Source organism: Pundamilia nyererei, unplaced genomic scaffold (assembly GCF_000239375.1).
Source record: "Pundamilia nyererei isolate P.nyererei 1_Seehausen unplaced genomic scaffold, PunNye1.0 scaffold00149, whole genome shotgun sequence".
In the NCBI taxonomy this organism is placed as follows: domain Eukaryota; kingdom Metazoa; phylum Chordata; class Actinopteri; order Cichliformes; family Cichlidae; genus Pundamilia; species Pundamilia nyererei.
In genome coordinates, this window is record NW_005187550.1 from 579284 (window position 1) to 587683 (window position 8400).

Sequence of the window (8400 nt, forward strand, 5' to 3'; positions counted from 1 at the left end):
TCTTAAAAAAAACACATCTTTGACTTATTGCAAAATGCATCATCCATCGTCCTCTACAGCTTTCTTAGATTCACCAACTAGCCACTTTTCTATTAAGTTTTTACTTTCCAAAGGCTAGACTGTTATCTTCAGCAAAAACACTCAGACGATCATTGTGTGTAACAGTCATCTTGCAAATATCATACTGAGTAAACAGTTGCACTAGTATAAACATTCAGACTTGTGTAATTTTGTAATACTAGTATTTGTGATGAATTGCACAATCTCGAATCTGAAATGTAAAATAGATACTGATGCAGTTAGGGACTGAAGTGTTTTGTTTTTTTAAATACAATATTGATATATAGCATACAAAATACTCGTATTAGAGAAACTGGAACCAATGATAATGTTTTTCCATTTTCACATGTCTACAACACTAAATTTGTCCTGTCTGCACTGTTAAAGTGGGGGGGAAATGACGCCGAGGTAATTTATATTTAAAAAAAAAAAAAAGCACAATGAAACTGAGATAATACTAATCTGATGTGATAAATGAAAGCCAAACAGAGGGTTTAGGAGAACAAGGGATTGGTAGCTGTCAGCAGCAAGCAATTGACGCCAATAGTTCTAGACCTCCATCTCTGTCCTTGCTTCCCCACTGGGTTTAGCTACAGCTCTGGCTCCAGCCCTCAATGTGTGACAAGGCCAAGCCTAATTAACTATGAGCTCTGTGCGACTGAGCCACTCCATCTTAGGCCCCGCAGACAGAGGAGGGAGGGAGGGGTGCAAAAGGAGAAACATGAAGAAGGCATGGAACAGAGCAGAACAGATAAAAGGAGATAGCCTAACTAAAGTTGCACAGGCGATAAGGAGGGAGAGAAGTAAGGAGAGAGACTGTGAAAATAGAGAGAAGCAGGGCGGAAAGGCTTTTAATCTGTTCTGACGTTCCCCGATGCTCAACACTTTTACTCCATGAAGTGCTCGGAGCACACGGCTTTGATTTCATATTGTTCCATCAGACACAATGAGCACCACTGTGGGGTTGCACAGCATTAATTCTCTACAATCCAGCTATGCAAAAGGCTCATGTGCATTTCCGAAGAGGCAACTAAAAGCAACCAAAAGCAACTACTGACTTCTTGAACCCAGTACGTGACGGTTAGGGTTTTAGAATAAAACTCATGAGCCAATGAGAGGTAATGTCAGCTCTAAACCTTGAAGGAATAAAAATAAAATACTGAACGGAACAAAACCCTCAATTTGTGCTGTTTTTGGCACAAACAAAGATCTTACAAATCTAGCTACTTGGGGCAATCTAATAGAGTAGTTAGGATACATAGAGCACAGGTAAAAAATTCCCTTTTGCACTCGACTCCCTGGTTCCACTCCCAGCCTGTCAGACCATAGCTGCAGGTGATTTATCTGCCCTTTTTCTAAATAACATCTAAATCAAGGGAAACAAAATGAATATCAACATAGAACGCTTGCTTGCTTTTTAATCAGTTAACTCCATAAGCACCCCAACAACTGTACACCTGATTGGCATGAACCAGCCGTTGATCTGAGGGTCAACAGCACTGGAGTTTTCCTGTAGCTTTTAGACACTGATACCAATTAGCACCAGCCACAACAAGTGAGGCTAATCATTTGTAAGCATGTTCACTGCATCAATAAAACAGACATCCATTACGGCGGCATAGATCTGATGCTCTACAGAGGGAGAATCCGATTGCGTCTGCCAATAGGAGGCACACAGGACAGATGAGACCTGAAAGATTGCTTTCAGCCTCATAAATAGAAACATGACAGGTTTTATCAGGAGATATTATACACGGGGTGCACAGACTGAAATTCTTGACGATTACTAATACTGATATTTAATATAATATTTCAGGCAATGCCAGTACACATTGACTTCACACAAATTCAAAACTGAAGCAATATACCGATAAACCACCGATGGTCTACAGGGTAAACAAATGGCAACAAAAGAGATGCATTCTGAGGTGAGAATATAATCCAGTAGAAGACCTGATGCAATGGTAACAAAAGACTGTCACAGTCACCTAAATAGGTTAGGGGAGTACTTGCCATTCCTAAGGGGCTCCACTTCCCCCACTTGCCCATCTGCTTCCCTTTAAAAAAAATCAAAAAATGAAAAATAAATAAATAAATAAATATTGGGATCGCTACCAAAAGTTGCTTCAAACAACGAGATTATGTTCTCAAGGACATAAAAGGAGATGGCATAAGTTGCCATAGTGAAACTGGATGAGAGGAATAGTCAAAGAGGACGGCATGAGAGTTGGAGGAAAGCCTTAATCAAAGAAAGATACAAACTCTGCCTCCTGCAGTGGCTGAGACTAAATTATTCATCAATTCCAGAAAATTCTGACAATGAGACCGTTTCCCCCTAAAGTAAAGACACATGATTATCAGTGAGATGGGCTCCTTGCTGCTGCCGCTTCAAAACCCCTTAATTTTTTAGGGCACATTGACAAGCCTCATTGCTTCTGATTTAAAGCAAGCAAGGCAACTGTGATATTTCAAAGCCCTCTACAGACAAACATTTTGGGGCAACTTGGTAGAGCAGCAGCATTAGCATTCCAAAAATAATACAGTGCGCTTTTCTTTATTAGCCACTGTCAGCTCTTCTCACTGTCAGTGAGCAACAGTGATTAAAACAAAGTTGAGGCTAGCAGAGTCTGTGCCCTTTCTCCTTCACCATCCTTAGCTTTACAGCCATTTAACCACAGAAGCGCAAACAATAGCAACACTAATAACACGGTTGACAACAACCCACTCATTTTACAGTGTGCTTAACTGAGGCTGAAGGATGTGTCAGCGTTAAGCCAGAGAGCAGAAAGAATGATTTATGCTGGGTAAGCTAGACCTCCGAATGCTGGCCGTGTCTCTGCACACAATAAGGACAATGTTGTTTAAATTAGCAGTGTACAACCCCCCCCCTCCCAATCATTATATCATGATACTGGTACACAAATATACACACGCTTATGTCCAAACCTCAATATCTCTACTCGGGGAGCTTCAGAAAGTAGTGTGCCAAACTTCTGGTGAGGCACTGACACCACATGGAAAATTCTGGGAAATGAGCCAGCTCAGCCTTACTACTGGGGTAAAGGATCGATCGTCTGATTTAAAAAGTGTACAATTAGCGTAAACACGAATCTGTCAAACATGACGATGTCATGAGCAAGGATTACTCCACTGCACGCCCGCCCACCCACCTTTTTCCACTCAGACTTGAGTCTGTCCTCTAGCATGAGTCAAAACTAAATCTGTTTTACCACCAAGCAAATAGCAAGATCACCCAAATGTAACCTTATAGTAATCATGGATCCTTGCAAACAGTTTGAAACATTACCCTCCCCAAAGAAAAACAAAAACGCTAGTGCCATCCATCCCAGCCTGTTATGAGCAAACCATAATGTGGCTTCTTTATGCAAAGAACCCTTGCTCAGCATAAATGAGGCATGATTTGTTTTAGATCAGCTTACTCGTGCCAAGGGTTGGGTCAAAAAGAAAAAAGGTGCCAGAAAGAGCCCAATACAGGTTTTTGAGAGGAATGCTGCCACTGATCTAAGGCAATAAATTTCTGTACATACACACATTGTTTTCAGAATCAGAATACTTTACTGATCCCTTGGGGAAATTATTTATTTATTTTTGTAATTAGCTCCATTTGCAAACTAGTAGGTAACTTATATTGGGAAGACATCAGTAATCTTGCTCCAACTACTGTTCTGCTATGAGGCATATTCTGCAAAGTCAGTTTGAATTTAGTGTGAGCTGTCCTCACAGCAACAGATAATGAATTTTCTATTCCTCATGGTTGTTAACATTTTGAATTGTAGGAAAATTAGCATAGCACTTGGTCCCAGAGGTACAATTATAAACATCCTCGTTTCTGCTTGCTATGAAGCTGTGATTAATAAAAACACAACAGATGCGCTTGCCATTGAGTTGAAAAAGGCTACAGACACTGCTGTTGTCTAGATTTTACCCCCAAAATATGGAGAGCAGCATCAGTAAAAGTACTGTGAATATCAGTATCAGTCCAAACCATACCTCCCTCTACCAGTTACGTGCCTCAGCAAGTGAAAAAGCCAAAACACTGCCAAAAAGCCAGTTTGCATGGAAAAACCCCACTGCTCTAATTTCAGCAACCTTTGTGATGTTCCCTTTGCGTTTAATCACAGGGCAGCACATGTTGATTCACAAACCATTTTCATTTTGCGTTGAGGTAACTCTGTGATTAAGCCAAACTACCATTTCTTAAAAGGTCAACAAGAGAAAGGAGAAGAAAAGAACATAATCATTTTTCAGACCTGCAGATGTGGTGGGTAGAACTTTACCAATTCTGGGCAGGAAAAGCAAAATATTCTACACTGCAGTTCTCTGTGTGAAGCAATTATGCTAAAGCTTGGTGAGGTATCTAAATAATAAAAGAAAACACCCCACTCCCCCCAAATAATCTATGTAGCTGATATAAAGTCTTTGCTGATATAAGTGTTTTCTCAGGTTTCCTTACATGTGCAGAGCCCTAATGCAGTGGAATTATTAGCAAGCACAAACCAATCCTCGAACTTTCTGTCACCTTCGTTCTTCTGATATTAAAAGCATATGCACTAATTGATCTAAAGTAAAATAACAAATCACCAACTAACCACGACTACGCATAATACTTTAGTCTTATCTAATCTTCAATAAGAGGCAGACCCACATGCAATAACGATTACTATCATGATTATTATAGTAGGGGTGCAACGATACTCATATCGATATTGAACCGTTCGATACAGTGCTTTCAGTTCAGTATGCATATATATCGAACAATACAACATTTTTTATTTATTTTAATCAACTTTTCTTCTGACGATGCTGTCTGTGTTGAGCGCTCAGTGGATCTGCATTCGACTACTCCGCCTAGGCTGTACTGTCGAGTGCAGATCCACTGAGCGCAGCGCAAACTAGCAAGACAGAAGCTAAGCTCGTTGCAACATGGCAACTACCTCAGTGCTACCCAAAATTGAACCTCCCCCACCCTCATTCAGATCTGGCGTTTGGAACCATCTTGGTTTTCATGTGAAGCGTGACCCTGATGGTAAGTGTGCCATGGAAAAAAGTAAAACAGTATGTCGGATGTGCCACGCAATGCTCAATTTGTGGGAACTAGTGCGATAGCACATTTAGCTTGTTAACGTGTTGACGCCGTCCAGCCCCAAGCACGGGGAAATCCGCGGTAACTTGTTAACGGAGATTTGCCGCGTTATGACGTTAATGTGATTTTAACGAGATTAACCCTGACAGCACTAGTGGGAACACAACGAATATGACTCCACATTTACACCAACATCGTCCTAGTGCAAAGTGGAAGCAGACAAAAACAACAAGCACACATGCTACACACTTTACCCGAGTCATTTAGACAGCCGTTAGCACATGATTCTCCTTATGGGGACCCGATATGTTTAATATGCTGCTGAGAGTATACCCCAGAAGCAGCGTATAGTATAGCTTTTATTTTGGAAAGAGCCATTTCTCTGTAATAAATTCTCTTTTCCAAAGATGAGCTATTTCTCGAGCAGATAGATTAATTTTTTTTATTTTGTTGTTTCAGCAACATTAAATTTAAAAACTGTACTTTTGAGTTAAAATATATATTTATAATTTTAATGAATGATGAATTAAAAAGGCATGAACATTTGTTTTTGTATCGAACCGAATCGTGAATTTTGTGTATCGTTGCACCCCTATATTATAGGTTAGGTTTGACCCAAGATCACATGACAAAAGAAAGAGACAATACAAGCTGACGGAGAGAAAGATAAGACGCCAAAATGGAAACAGAGTAGGTGGAAGAAAAATATAAACAGAGAGAAAATACAGCACAACAAAGACAGAATGGGGGTAAGGATGGTTAAACAAAGAGAGAAGCTATTCATTTCCATGACTTCACGATGCTGGTAAACATTTATATTCTGGCATTTCCTCCACTTTGTGGGGTAATTAGGTGGTGAAGAAACATGTGTAAAATGGTAATGTAGTTCTGTTCCACTATACTGCCTCCTGGCTGTTGATCTCGCATTCAGAGTGTCAATAAGCCCACCATCAGATATTAATGCTAGTAAAAGCAAAAAAAAAATAAAAAATAAAAAATACACATTTTACCCTGTTAGAAATCAATAGAATTAAATTGGAACAACACCACTGACCCAAAGGAAGTGGTGAGGTCAGACTCATTACTGTGCATCTCTGGCTTTGATTAGATGGATTTATTGAGTTAATACTGACAAGAAACCCTATACCATTAAAACTGGTAATTACAACTCAACTAAGGCCCTGAAACTAATGATTTCATTATTTTCTGTTGAATGATTAGAAGATTAATTGGCCAAATGTTCCAACACTAATGTCAGTGACACACTATTAATGTCCTAAAAAGTACGAGGCATCCTGTCTTGATGGTTATACGGATATACAGCAATTTAAAGTCTTCATCTTATTTTAAAAAAAATAAAAATAAAAATAAAAATGCTTCACGACAGCTGATTATCAAATCGAATTAACAGTTAAGCCTCTATTATACTGTGTAACATGTTCCAAAGTAACTTGTTACTGTACTCACATGACATTTTTCAGTTACACCGTAACAATTTACTGCATCAACTTCAGTAATAACAAAACAGTTACAATTATGTTGTTATTTTGTGACTTGCGTTACTGAGGCTCTTCACTTATTTGCATCACGAGCTGATTGCACATTTACAATCAGCTGACATTAGTTTGTGTGCACAGAGGAGAATAGACACTTATTTTTACTGCGTGAAAAGATAAGAGTATAACAATAAGATAAGAGTGTCCAGAACAGAAAGAGTAGGCTGCTAGCACAACATCGTCTATTTGCAAGCATCTGCACAGATCGCTAGCTTTGCGTTTGCATGCTAAGAACCCCGAGTGACGTTAAAGTTGTTAAAGTTAACTGTATGTCAACCCCAAACCAGCAGCCAGAGCCTGATCTTCAGCAGGTAAAAAAGGCAGCAATGAGCAGTCAGGCTTGATGCAAAAATTATGTCACTCAGACCCTAGCAGACTTAGACGAGCACGAATAATCTAGGCTTTAGGTATGTTAATGACATCCAAGGAAGTGCAGTGACAAGATGAAAGTCATCTACGTAAGCAGTTCTAATATTATGGATACAAGTTAAATTCCCACTGACGTAGTCTGACACAGGGAACAGAGGACAGAACGCTGCAATTGGCCCATTCTGCACCACCACATTCTGAGTAAACGCTGCACTTATAAATATGCACGCCTGCACTCAAAATGTATGTGGAATCTGCTCAAATATCAATCACACTAAGCAGAAACTAAAAGGAGCTGAACTGATGGCCTTCTCTGCGCAACTAGAACACAACAGACTGAAGCACACCGGTTGGTGAAGGAAAGGAGAGTGCGTTGACAAGGTAAGTGGCAGTGTGCATCACAGAGTGACAGACACTGACAGACACTGACGGAGAAAGTGAGGTCAGGTCTGGACCATGGGAGATATTTAAGGCCAGTTGCCATGACACGAAAGTTGGGGTCATAACTCACTCTGTCTGTCCACCGTGTTTTATGGAGTGGGACAGAAACTCCCCCTCCAATAACACTGGCCTATGTCCTAGGCTGCTGTACACAGAACAAGCTGCTGACTGGGCACTTTGAGCCTGCTCAACTTGTCAACAAAAGGTCTGTTGTCTCCCGCTCTCTTACTCCCTCTTTCTATCACCCTCCTCTGTCTTTCTGACACGTCCTTTTATTTAAGTGTGCAGAGAAATGAAACCACTCAGTGGGGGAAAGAAATATAATGGGTCATAGAAAGAGAAAGTTAAAGGAAATAGATTGTGACTCAGAAAAGGACAATAAAGGAACAAAAAACAAAACCACTGATAAAGCAAAGGCAAACAGACAGCAGAAGAAGATTGTGGATGTTGCATCCTGTCAGGAGATTTGTGTTACCCTCCTCTTGCAGTGTGTTTAAATCACTGTCAGACTCTGAAAAGAGTGGGGGGTGTGCAGGTGCATCTTTTCTACTACACTTTTCTTTAGGTACGTCACTGTTGGTATGATGCAAAATAAGGCACAACAAAACAAAACAAAACAAAACAGCATGATTGTTGCCATTGCATGAATTTATGAAATTCATTCAGTTTCATTTAAAAGCCAAAACAATATTCTAAGGGAATCTTTGCCGTTTAATGAGAGGTAAAAATGTTGTCAAAAATCAGGAAGCCAGACTTGGTCCCCCCAGCACACAGATGCGCAAAAACAGGCTAAATAATGAATGTGTTTGCGTGTTCTCTACAGCAAATGTGCTGCAGGTTGCCACTGAAACACTTATAATTTACAGAGCC

The 8400-nt window shown here is 40.0% G+C and overlaps 1 protein-coding gene across 2 annotated transcripts in view; it reads right to left on the bottom strand.

Annotated features, from left to right (window-relative positions):
* dlg5a (discs, large homolog 5a (Drosophila)) overlaps positions 1-8400 on the bottom strand; it is a 38401-nt gene that overhangs the window by 27165 nt on the left and 2836 nt on the right. The window lies entirely within an intron of this gene.